The sequence below is a fragment of the Acomys minous genome (assembly GCF_964271855.1).
Source record: "Acomys minous genome assembly, chromosome: 11".
NCBI classification, from domain to species: domain Eukaryota; kingdom Metazoa; phylum Chordata; class Mammalia; order Rodentia; family Muridae; genus Acomys; species Acomys minous.
This window is the reverse complement of record NC_140492.1, coordinates 25,968,196-25,981,954: the sequence shown is the minus strand read 5'-3', so window position 1 is coordinate 25,981,954 and position 13,759 is coordinate 25,968,196. Positions and strand designations below refer to the sequence as shown.

The 13,759-nt window shown below is 37.9% G+C and overlaps 1 protein-coding gene across 1 annotated transcript in view; it reads left to right on the top strand.

Moving 5' to 3' along the window:
• Positions 1 to 13,759, top strand: part of GBE1 (1,4-alpha-glucan branching enzyme 1) — a 234,914-nt gene that overhangs the window by 188,956 nt on the left and 32,199 nt on the right. The window lies entirely within an intron of this gene.

Sequence of the window (13,759 nt, the reverse complement as noted above, 5' to 3'; positions counted from 1 at the left end):
GTTAATTAAAAATATAGGAAAACAAAAAGTTCAGAGGGTTTCAGATTTATATGGGAGCCAGAAAGTGACCTCAATTCTGTCTACCTGCAGAGCAAAGAATTTTGCTGCTATGTCATAAAAGCTGATGTTAAAATAGGGCCTAAAACAGAAGCTCTGTGTGATTGTGTGGTCGGTGGACCTCTGGCCATAGAAACCCATTCACAGTAGAACTGTGGTTCTTGTTTTGCTTTGTGTAGTGCTGTCTAAAACAAACCAAAGTTAAAAATAGCACATTTCTAATTTGTGAACCCATCTTACCAGTGGCTGAAATATCTAAGAGCCCATGTACAGGAGAGAAGACAGAGCAGTGCAGATGTCCTTGGGTTAGTTGATAAATGTCACTGTTAAGATCTCTTCAGAGAGCCAAGAGTGGAGCTTAGTGCTGGAGCAGTGTTTTGAAATATGTGTGGCTCTGGATTTGATTCTCAGGTCACAAACAGACAAGATCTGCACAGATCACTGCCAGTACTCCAAGGAAGAGCACAGATGATATCCTTGGATGAGAAATGCTAGGACAACACATTAGGCTTCCTGTAGAAGGAGGAGTTGGTTTTAAGATATGATTTTTCACTAGATGTATGCACTAAGCATGAAGAGAGTGGCTGCACAGAGCTTAGTAGAAAAAAAGAGCGAGGTAGTTGTTACTTACACTGTGAATAGTGGCAAGAAACTTTGAACGTGAACTTAGAAGCAAAGGCTAGCTCACAGGCTCTTGAGGAAGGGTTGTATGAAAGGTCAGCATAGACAAGTGAACTGGTTAGGGAAGCTACTTGATTAGAACTGAAAGGGGAATTCAAAATATAGGTCACCTCAACCCAGGCAGCAGTACAAGATATTTTGCCATCAGAACTATCTACTTGATTAAAACTTTCTAGATTCTTTCCTCACTAGTCACATCAATAACTAGGACAGGTCCCACTCCTCACCCTCTAAGGTGAGTTCAAAATAATTTATTTTATGAATATTATGAAGAAAAACTTCTTTTCCAGGACCATGCAGTCACCATAAACGATCTAATTCTTGACTCAAGTGAGAGGGAGATTATATGTTAATGCTATCTAACATATCTTGTACAAGAAGAAAGATTGCATTGCTCAAGATACTTCTATTACATGTTTGTATCTGTAAAAATCAAATGTTTGGGTACTTCTTCTCTATGCATGCAAGAACTCTATTTCTGACTGTACAAGTAATGTCAGAAAAGTCCTTTGAATGTTTGTATTCTATATGCTAACCTAAAAGCAGCCAAGGTATTTAATTTATTTAGTTGTACTCTCCACTCTGAGTTTTGTGGCTATCTAGAAAAAGCATAGATTATATAGTAGCTATCACAAAATGTGGCTTTGTGCCTTGCATGTGATATTTCCCCATAAGTGCATCTGTTTAGATGCTTTTAGGAGACCATTAGGAGATAGGGTCACAGTGGAGGAAGTGAATTTCCATGGATGGTCTTGAGGGTTATATCCTGGCTCCTTTTGTTCTTGGAAATGTACAAGCTACCCCTTGCTTCCAATACCACAGAGAGCAGGTGGTCCATATAAGTCAAGTTGCTTAAAGTAAGTTGCACCCATGGAACCATAAATAACAAATGCAAAAGTAAAATAATGGTAACTGTTAAAAGTGTGAACAGCACTATTATACTGCCTACGAGATAATTACTTTCTGTCCTTCAAAATGCATTTAGCAGGTTATATCTACAATTAACTTAAAAGCTTATACTTACAATTTTAAAATATAAGTCCACTTTAATTTTTCATAAGAAATATATAGGCTTGGACAAGTAACCCATGAATAGCTTTTCAGGTTTATTTGTGTACCTTTACCTAACAGATTCTTTCAAACCACTTTAATAAAGCCAAGTGCAATGGCTCAGTGGGTAAGCGTGCCTACCCCAAAGCCTGACAATCTGAACCCATATCAAAGGAGCCACAGTGGTCAGAGAGAACCAAGTTACCAAAGTTGTCCCAGGATCTGCTCCCTGGACTCAAATACTCAGAGACCATATTAATAAACAAATGTGATAAGTGTTTAAACTTTATGAAAATCAGTCATTTGTGGGAACATACTGGGCTTTTATCATGACCGTGTTGAAATAATAAGATGAAATAAAGTTAAGATCTTAAAAAGACTTTTTCTCAGATCTGAAGAGATGGCTTAGAGGTTAAGAGCACTGACTGTTCTTCCAAAGGTCCTGAGTTCAATTCCTAGCCACCACATGGTGGCTCGCAACCATCTCTAATGTGATTTGATGCCCTCTTCTGACATGCAGGTGTACATGCAGGCCAAGCACTGTATACATAATAAATACATCTTTTAAAAAAAGAAAAACTTTTTCTCAAGATGTTTTCATAACTTTTACAAAGATTTTAAACAGAAGTTATGTGAGTCATGGGTTACAATTTCATAGTGTATTTAAAAGACACACAAGTGATTCACTGTGACATCACCACACCGAATTCCTTGTATAGGTTCTCTCTCCCACTCTATGACTCAGGCTTAAGACAGTTTCTCCAGTCAAAAAGGTTACCTAAGTTTATCCAACATATTATTTATATCTTAATAAAATGTCACTTCCCTTCTGCCATTTAAGACATAATTTACTGCAATTAACCTCACATTTGTATTTTCACCATTCACTTTTCTTTATCATAATGTAAGACTGCGGTACACTTAACGTTTAAGGATCAGGTGGTTTTATGCCTAATTACAGACTTTAAAATTATGACACAGTAGACAAATATAATGTTACCTACTGAAAAAAATCAACATTCATTCCTAGAACATCTTAGAAATCTTTAAAGGCATAATGTTTAAGAAACCAACAGTTTTCTGGAAACTTATAACATGAGAGAGTCGGTCTCCTCTCTCTTCCCCAGCCCCCAAGTGTGTGTGGCTTATCTTTCTCTCTCTCCTATGTATTGGCTCTCCTACTTAAAGAGGCCAAGTAAATGCCAACAAGATGAATAAGAAAAGTTGAATCTAGGCTTCTGTTTGCAAAGATAGGAAGTCACCATTGTGGTTGCTGACAGTTCAGGAATTCTCAGACCAGGATTTCCTGCGGCTTCTGTAGAGACCTGGATGCTGTGTCCCCTATATATACTTTTGGAAGAGATATAAGCAGAGACCCATCTATAAATGCTACAGAATGCGCACACCTAATTCTAGCCACATGAATATCATTATGGCTTTCTAAACATACCACGGTGATTCAGTCTCAGTGGACGTGACAGTGCTCTCTCTGAAGATAGTATTTTATTCTGGGGGGGGGTGGGTAATTCCTTCAGATTGCCAGAACATATACGCATACACAATACGAATGTAACAGGACAGTTTCATGGAGTGGAAGCAATAAGCTAAAAGTGTGTGGAAAGAAACACAGATTGAATTAGAAAAGCTTTGTCTTTATCGTTCTGTCCTCTTCTTAGAGGTTGCTTGTTAAATTCTGTGTACAGAGAGCACCACAAAAGTATTTAAGTGAACTATTAGATGAAGTAAAAACACTATTCTCACATTCTCCCTAGCATTGGTATTTGCGTTTAGCTTCTGCAATGGCAGTGTGACTATCATCCTGCCCCTGGATATTGATAGAGCATACTGATGGTTTGCTCATGATACTGCAAGCTGGAATGTAGCAGTTCAGAGGACCTGTGTCTGGGTAGAGCCTTTCTGGTGGTAGGCCCAGTACTCAACTTGAGGCCAAGTCAAAATATCTGGGCCAAGGGTTGAGGAAGAAGGCCAAATTCCTTATGTGAGAAATCCACTCCATATAGAATGTCATCACTGTGTCCACCTCATCACATCCCACTTTCCAACTTTAAGGACATTTCCAGTCAAGGAACTTGCCTATGTATGGGATGTGTCGGGGAATGAAGACACACCACATGCCTTGCATTCTTATTAAATGAGCATTCTTATTCCATTGGAAATATTTCTAAAGTAGTTGAAAGATAAAGGTTTTAAGTATTTTGAAAGTTAAAAACAAGTTTCCAATGACTACCAAGCACACTTTCAACTTAATTATGTCTTTGGTTTGATTTCTTCATTTTCTCTTATCAATATGTAGAAGGGATAATTATGATTATTGCATAGAAAAACAAATTTTGTATTGTACCACACTTGAAAATATTGCTCTATTCTACCTCTACCACCAAATCTCTTACAGGATGAAGTACTTTTTTTTAAACTTGACAGTGAGTGATACTGAAACTCGTTTTGTTTTAAAAGCATAATTTAATGAAACAGCAAATATATTCATTCTCAATGTGCTTAAAGGATATATTATGAGCAGTAAGCTATTTCTTAGCCTTCCCTTTAATTATTACAAAAATTATAAAGAATAACTTGGAAATTAATCTTAGAAACTACCAAGGATATTAAAATCGCACTTGAAAATGCACATTTTTAAAATCCGTATAGCTCATCCATATTTTAATGTTTCCCCTCCAAATGCTTGATCATCATCATTTAAGAAAAGGTACTGATGCCACATTCCGGTACTCTCTTTGCCTCTTGTACTTTTGAAGATCTCTTTCTGCTTTCCTACAAGAGGGACGTTCTACTTCGTAAACATATACTGCTCGTAGATCTCTGATGTGATTAAAAAAAAAAAATCACTATGTCCAAAGCAAATTATAGAAGCACAGGACTACTTTTTGTGGGATTCATGGTTTCAGATGGTTAGGATCCATGGTCAGTGTGTGGAGCTAGCAGGAAACAGGAAGAGAAGTGGAGAGCTCATGTCTTAAAACTGTAACCAGGAAATAGAGAGGACATGGGGAAGGATTTGAGTATCTCCAAACCTCCACGCTTTTTGTGGCCGACTGTCTCCAGCAATGTCATACAGCTTCCGTCCTGCCCTAGCAGCGGCCGTCTAGAGACCAAGTACTCAAATGCCTGAGACTTATGAGGACATCCCATTCGAAACCCCACACTTAGGGTTACTACCCAGCATTCCAACTATCCACATTAGGGTTCTATTTTAATGAATCTCAGAAATAATATTAAGGTAAGTAAGTATATATTCTTACTGATAGTCTAAAATGCCTGCCAAATTATGAATAGATATTCATGAGTCTTGACATCTGTCACTTCGAATGTTAAAAGTTCTTCTTTACCCCCAAATACCTGACACATTTAATGATCCTTTGTAAAGTTGTGAGAAGTTTGGAGGAAACTTTGATAAAATGTTCTTTTTTTTCATAAATACATTTATATTTCACTCTCTGAAGGACTCAAATAGCTACTGTAATGTGCTAAAATTCTGGAGGCTTAGTTCTTTTTTTTAGTTCAATTAATTAGTCTCTTGGATATTTCCTTACTCTTTAAGAATGCTATTACTTTTTAAAAAATATATTTCTTCATGTTGTTTAAATTTTAACATTCCTTTTACATAAAGTAAAAGTTAGTTATATTAAATCTCAACTTTGACCCATGATTTTATCATGTTTCACTTCAAGTTTTAGATTTAGATGTGTGTCATAGCAGTTATATGGTCAGTTTAATTACATGAATTCGCCCTGGCTGCATAATCAGGTTTAAGTTTCAAGATACCCAGGTACACAAATGAGAGAAAACAAACAACCACAACAACAACAAAAAAGTTCTCTTTAAAATATTCAATTCAACATACCTACCATTAGACAAAACATAGATGTGAGGGCCGAAAGCAGTCTAGGGAGAAAAAAAAAAAAAAAAAAAAAAAACTCTGTAGAGAAGGTAATTTTTCAAAGGAGGAAAAAGAAATTAAGTTTCTCTAAGAGAAGAAAAACTGTTTCTCAGTCACAGGAGATAATATCTAACCTGGGTGCTAAAACCTGGACAAAATTCAGGCAATACTATTAGGAACCGCAAAACAAGGAACTGGGAAGAGACACAGAAGCAGGATTCTTGGGCCATCATCAGGTACCTACAAGTTGTCTTGTTTACTGGGTGCTGGTCCTGGAGGTTAGGAGGTAAAGTAGAAACGACAGCAAAGAAATCTCAGTTATTCCAGGAGAAATAAGTAGCACAGTTTAAGGATGTGGTTAGATTCTGGCAAACTCAAGCTAAACTCAGCACCAAAGTACTAGTTATAGCAGTTGGTGTTTGTTTTCTCATTGCCAAACTGTTTCTCTCATTTAGAATGCTGCCCTTTGTGGAAGTGCATTATGGAAGATTTTTATGGTTTACCCAAATAGAGAATAGTGGTGTTTGTTTCTGTTCATGCTGTGTTTACCTCTCAAAGAGATTTATGTATGATGCATTCAATACAATTATCTTAAAAAAAATATTAAGTTTGTTTCTGTGATTTTCAGTCTTGCCTTGTAATAGCTACCAATTCATGAAATCGTATTTTGTTTAAAAAAAATGTCATATGAAGTTTGTACTGGGCAAGACCTGAAGTAAAGACCTTCATTAGGAGAAGAGGAGCCCACAGCGGCCCTGTTTTTGTGGGACCTTCTTATTTGTGTTGGCATTACCAACCCAAAAGGAAGTAAGAGCTGACGTGCAAAGAAGCCTAAACCTGGCTGTGATCAGGAACATGGGACAAGGAGAACCCAACTGATGCTGGCCAACAGATTATATTATGCCATATATCAGTACTGTACATTACAGGTAGTTAAGGCTGTGATATAATTACTGTGTACTGATGGAAAAGAGAAGCCTAACCAAGCCTCAGCAAGAAAAATCTTGAGACTCTTAGAGACGCAGTCTTCTACCTTGAAGCAATACCAGTATTCAACGAAACTGGTGTTGGTTTTTAAACAAATATTTTTTTCCAGCCTTCCCTACCCACTCTGGTTTTTATCACTTTTTGCGGTGGGCGGGAGGGGGGGGGGATGACATTGCTTAGCATTACATAATTAATTGGCTAGGGAGTTTGTTATTTTTTCATTACTGTATATGCTGATGTGATCACAGAGATATGAGGGTGACTCAGTGGTAGCGTAGTATAACTCCATTAACAATACTTGAGTCACCGGGCATGGTGGCGCATGCCTTTAATCCCAGCACTGGGGAGGCAGAGGCAGGTGGATCGCTGTGAGTTCGAGGCCAGCCTGGACTACAAAGGGAGTCCAGGATAACCAAGGCTACACAGAGAAAACCTGTCTTGGAAAAACAAAATGAAAAATACAAAATAAACAATAATAATAATACTTGAGTCTAAACCTCAAGTGGTAATAGCCACAAAGAACACACTTCCCACGCCCCCCCCCCCATCTCTGAGTGTATGTGATCTTTCATTCAGGCAATTTTGAGTTTGTTTTATGATTTCCTTCCTTCATTCCATATCACCTAACAGTATGTAGGCGCAAACTTTCAGTAGATGCTCTATTCACATACAAGATACTCAAACATCCTTCTACCAAGAGGGCCATTAGAGAATGCTTTCCTAAGATCCTTTTCACATATGTGCTAATGTTCAGAATTCAGGAAGAATTTCATAGTGGCCTCTTATTTCCATCTACTTTGTTTTTGTTTGCATGGCTTATTGCTTTTCAGTAGTTATATGTTTCATGAAATATCAAATTTGCTTAAAATAATATCAGAGACTTTCTTTCTAATTACTGCCAATCTTTGTATCAAAAAACCTAAGTGTTTCTTTAAACACTCTGTTTTCATAAAATTAATACTCCATTCATTTTAACTTGTTAGGTTTATTGTTTAACGTTTATCTTATTGTATTTATTATATAATGTGTTATATATATTATATTTGTGTTTATTGCATGATTTTAAATGAACACACAATGGCATCTACATAAAACTGTACATAACAGCAAGAACATTTGAAACCCGCTCTTTATTAGACACACATTGTCAAGTGGAATGCTGGCCCCTGAGAAAGCGACTGTAGCTATTTTCTCGCTGTCCTCTGATTTATCCTTTCCTGTTCCCCATACACAGATATGTGTTGGCTTATACTTCCTTCTCCCATTGCTTCTTGGTATTTTTCTTCTTTTTTTAAATATTAAATCCAAATTTTCAATAATAAACTATTAGACATTTTCTTTATGTGAGTGCCTTTGCCTCAAACTGCGTACACTAAAAGGATAATTGACAACCTCTGAGAGTAGTCTCCTAAAGGAAGCACACCTAATGCACTTAAATGAAATGGATCATAAGCATAATAATAAAAGACTGGGTGTACACTTGATGTTTACTATTGCATTAGGTTGCAGAGATAATAGATCTAAATATGGAGTATCTTCCCCCTGTCTGGTAGGAAAAAGTGGCCTTATGGTATTTGAACAATTGTTTTAGAAAAGGAAAAACAAAACCCAAAAATCAAATAAACAACAACAACAAAAAATGACAGTGTAAGCCAAAGGAGGCCCTGTGCACAGTTTAATAAAGACGCTGGACTTGAGGCAATGGCACTTGGGTATGTGCTTGTGCACAGGGTTAGGGACAGTCCCCATCACTACCTAACTGAAGCAAATACAAGCTTTCTGGAGACTAACCAGCTGTAACGTAGACTATTAACAGCAACAATAGTGTAGCACACAAAGTACAAAGGAAGCACAGGTCAGAAATAAATATGCTTTATTTACAGCTCTTGTCCCCTATCTTTCCTAACACTTGCACATTCACAGAAGCTTTATATTTATATTGTTTGAAGCTAGTACTGGGCCTGAATACAATGGATGATGGAACACAGACATCAAATTTGAATGCGAGCCAACATGCTTTATGCTTGAATGGCTTTAGAAACTCACATTAATTACTTTTTGGAAATATTTGTAAATGGAAATGATTTTGTATTGAATAATTTTTGTTAGATTTAAAGTAACTGTTATTGTAGCACATATGTATGTAGGAGGCACTCAGGAAGGTTAACTACTTTTATCTAATATTTTTAATTATCATATATTTCATGTATTAGAATTGTTTTCCACTTGGCAAATGAAACCATTAGAATTTGTATAATAATCCTTCCCTATTAATGCTTCTGTAGTATAGCATTTCAAAACCTATTTGTTTATAAGCATGTCTATATTCACTACTGCATCTATACATAATACAAAGTTAACCCAATTTTGTACTTATGGGCACTGGTGGTAAAGAGGTTTTATTTTGTTTTGTTTTGTTTTCTGTTTGTAGTTTATTTTGCTTTGACAAGCTTCTTACCTTATACTTCACCTGAACATATACTGTGTCTGCTGACTTGCTTCAGACTCATGGATTTGACCAAGTCCAAAGCTAGTTTGAATTGTAAATAGTCTACATCTCATTTTCGATTCCCTTCTTGACTTCTTATGCATGATTGATCAGGGGGAAGGCAGCAAGGGCTGGGACAGAGGACCCGGATGGAGCAGCCTTGCTGCCACACACCTACCATTCTGCGCTGCTCCACTGGCCCCTGACGCCTGTTCTAGTGTCCTAGTCATGGAACTGTTGAGCAGTCCTCATTAGATGGTGCAAGAGGACAGGCACCACACTTGTCACCATCCCTCTAGTTTAAGAGGATAAAAAACTAGAATTTATCATCTATTATGCACAGCATTTTAGCTTTATATTTATCCTAAAAATTTTGAGGATACTTACTAGGGCATAATAGGACACTAGTCTCTTATATTTTAATAACATAAAATAAAGAGCACATGGTCATGAATATACGGCTGCCATTGAGAATGACCCTTCTCTTTCAGGAACTTACTTAAATTCTCCCTGTCAGACTATTTCAGAATAAAGAAATAGAACATTTAGAACATTTGGCACAGGTATTTTTCTTGATCCACTCTTTAGTAACGCGGGTGTATTTCAGCTATGTCAATGTCCTTTCCATTGGTTCTTGTCTTCTGTTGTTACTAAATTATTCTCCTATGTGAGCCCTGACTAGACTTGTATGCCACTGCAGTCCTTGCATAGCTGATACCTTTTCTAGTGGGATGCACTCACGTCCTTAGCTCAGCCTTACATGTCCCACTTCCGGTGGCTTTCCTTCTGTCCCTCTGGCCTTCAGATTCCTATGCCAGGCCTTCATCTGTTCAATAAATCAAGTTTCTCAACTTCTGTCTCATTATATCCTCTTCTGCCACTGACATATGTATCCCTCCAGAGCAATTTAGGACACATCCCAGAAACAGTTATCTTCTGTTTCTCTTAGGCTATTCCTGGGCCTAGTCCACAGAGATGTGGGTCCCTTCATGGCAAAGGTAATTTTCGACAATTCCATGATTACATCTGAAGATTGCTTTCCTCTGTTTTTTGTAAGCTGTGGTGCTGAAACAGTCTCCCTTAACCTCCCACCACTGCAGATCCAGCATCTTTACATCTAACCCCTGCGGAGGGCAGGAGCTCTGCTATTCTCTCACTCTGCTCCCACTGTGTTTGTGATCCTAGCTCTCTGGATTCTTAGCATCTTTTTGACCAGCCCCTTTGTCTTTTCTCCCCCATTAGCTTATAGGCATTATAAGACAGAGGTGACACATGCTACATGTGCAAACATGCAGTATGAAATACGTAATCATCTATTAAAGTTGTGCACATGACCAGTATAGAGCTAACAGGGGCCATCAGACATAGGCACCCACATAACCATACAGACCTCTGTCAAAGAGGGGGGCTAGGGGCTGCATATCTATTCTTCTAGAAAAGAAACTATCAGAACCCAGTTTGGAAAATTATTTTATCCTGTGGTCATGCCTTTGTTAAAAACACACTCATTACAGTTTAAAGAAGACTCTTTTATAAGGTAGTTCTCGGTACAGTTAAGCAAAGAAGTGGAAGAATTTCCCCCTCGTTAGGACTATGTATTATTTTCATATATACATAAACTGAGGAACAGCAATGAATCATATAGCATCCACAGCACTGAGGCCACGGTAGACATTAATTAATTCCTAGGTAAAATTAGTATGCATTGCAGTTTAGAGAAACAAAATACACAAGCCTGCTAATCAAATGTTCAGCTACCAGAGCTGAGGCTTTTCATTAGTTATATTGTCTTGAATTTCATCACTCTACCAGCTGGCTTCTTGTCAATTTATAGCTTGGACCTTTACATCAAACTGAAAAAAAAAATTAATTACAGGGAAAGGAGTCCCAACAGGAATTTTGCGCTTAGAGGTTTTTCACAATTAACCAGACATGAATGGGATGTATACAGAGGAAATGGAAAGGAAGAGAGAGAACTTTATAGAATTTTTGAGAATCGTTAACTGTAGCAGCATTAGTCACCTGCTTCTCGATTTTATTCTAAAGTTGTTTAGGCAAAGATGGGAGCCTTCTCCTTTTGGAAAGCACTCAAGTCTGTTATTCCCTGGAACTTAGTGAATCATGACACAAACTGTGAATTTTCTTACAAGTTGCCCCATGTGAGAGCTCAAAAATTGTTCTCTTCCCATCATTTTGAATTTGGTAGCATCCTGTATGCTATGCTACTGATCGTAATCATAACTTAATGATCTGAAAGGCGCTTTGATGTGAGTGCCTGGTTACTTGTAATGCCTGTTTGGACTGAAAAGTATGGTTCTCATGTGTCGCAGCCGTTGCCTCTGGGTCCCACAGTAATTTCAAATGTGGCTTTCCTAAGCCTCTTACCTGTTGAATAAAACAGCCAGCAGTTTTGAAAATGCTTCCCTCTTTTTTTTTTTTTTTTTTTTTTTTGCTTCAAATTTTTTTCCTTGTGATCTATATTCCTAATTCCTAAGAGTCAAATAGAAGGTCTTTCTTACTCAAATACACTGGAAGCTAAAATGCCTAGAAAGTACAGAGAAAGCATTTCCCACTTAAGAAAAGTGTATATAGGAATACACACAGGATGTGCTCCTTAGGATTCCAGGAACTCACCCAGAACTTGAGGAGCTTAGGTTCTCAGTACCTGTCAAGGAGTGTGTCCATCCCAGTGGCATGCCCACATAGCATTCATGTGTGATTTAGGATAGTGTTTTCCATTTAGTTAATTTCAATTGCTTATTGAGACTGTGTTATTACCAGCCTGCAAAGTGGTCTATACTAAAATAAACTCATCACCTTCTTGGCCATCACAAGAATACCTTTAGGTTTCGGATCGTTTTCAATATACAGCAGCCCTTAGTTATCAGCTCGTTTCGGTGTCCATATTTCACTGTACTGTCTCGAGCAGCGCCATATATCCTAAATAAATTGTAGACCACAACTGAGGAGAACATTTTTTTTAAACTTTTTGTAATGATAGTATTTTTCTTCATTAAGGCTGTGAGCTGGGAGCTACTAATAGGCACTGGACAGGTTTGCAGTTCAGCCTGAGAACGCTTTACTGCTCTTCCAAGGTCACTTTGAAAGTCTTCATGTGATTTCCTTCCATTTATTTTGCACTTGTGTTTATGGCTTTGAACAAAAAAATAAAAGAAAAAAGAAAAATGATAATTAGGTTTGTCTACATTACACTTAATTTGCTGCAGTTCGGCACATCTACAATGTGATAACATCAAAACCCTACTGTAGAGTGTGTTTGTCTGCAGTCGTAGAGACAGTTATCTACTTTTGGTGTTGTTATTGTTGTATAGATTTCTGGTTGTTTCCATTTGAAAAGAAGCCTCTCCAGGAAGGATTTTCAGAAGGGCTAACTCAGTGGCTCACCACCTGCAGGTCATGACCCTTTGGGAGTTGAAGGACACTTTCATAGGGGTCATATGTCAGATATCCTGCACATTAGCTATGTACAGTATGATTCATAAGAGTAGCAAAATTACAGTTATGAAGTAGCAACAAAAATAATTTCATGGTTGGGGTCAGCACAACAAGAGGAGCTATATTAGAGGGCTGAAGCATTGGGAAGGTTGAGAACCATTAACCTCAGTGATTCTAATAGAGATCAGTATGTGATTACTTAAAAGGAGTTTTATCACATCATGCCTTTATAAAAAGGAACTCTATTTTTCTATCTTAGAAATTTTACTTCATGTTCTATAGCTAAGAGGTATACTTACTCGTTTATATGTCAAATAACTAAATTTCTATTTGATAGCATGTATTAAATAAAAGTTGCAATAGATACAAAAAACATAACTTGTGTTATAATACTAAATATTTGTCCAGGTTATTAATTTAAGTAACCCAATGAGGCCAATTTGGGCCTCTCATGTACTCCTGGATATGGGGCCGTCCTCTGCAGCTGTAGTCCACACCCTTAAAGGATGACTGGTCCTCCCTGTCTGAGAAACCCTCCTTTCCTTAGCTCCTCTGCAGGGGTCAAAACTCAGGAGCCCTTCCCCTCCATGCTAGCTTGCTAGTTTGATCTCGCACAGGTTTTAAGCTTGAAGTAATCCAGCCAGGTCTATAATACAGTGATTCTCCCCAGTCCTTGCTGTTCTCTGGCCGTTTCAATTGTTCTGTCCTCTCTTCTGAGGTGGTGCTTGAGCCTTGGTGGGAGATGTGGTATAGATGTCCCCTTGTGTCTGAGCGCTCCACAGATAATCGTTCTTCCTGAGGCACTGAGAAAAGTGCACCAGGAAGGGGCCCCTTGTCGCAGTGAGCATTCTTAGAGTCATTGAAGGCTCATGGGACTGAAACCGATATGTCCTTCCTCTACCATCCTATGAGCACATCCTGCGACGTACTTCATTTAGAGCAAAATATGAGAATTTGGTGAGGTGCTTGCAGATGTTTTTACATCTGCAGAAATGTTATTTTTGTGACTCTAGGCCTGAGGTGTTAAGTATAAGCTGCAGTTCTTCACAAAGTTTGCTACTTAAAGCATTTTGCCGGGAGATCACTGTGATTGCATTTGGTTTCTGCTTCTCATCATTACAGCA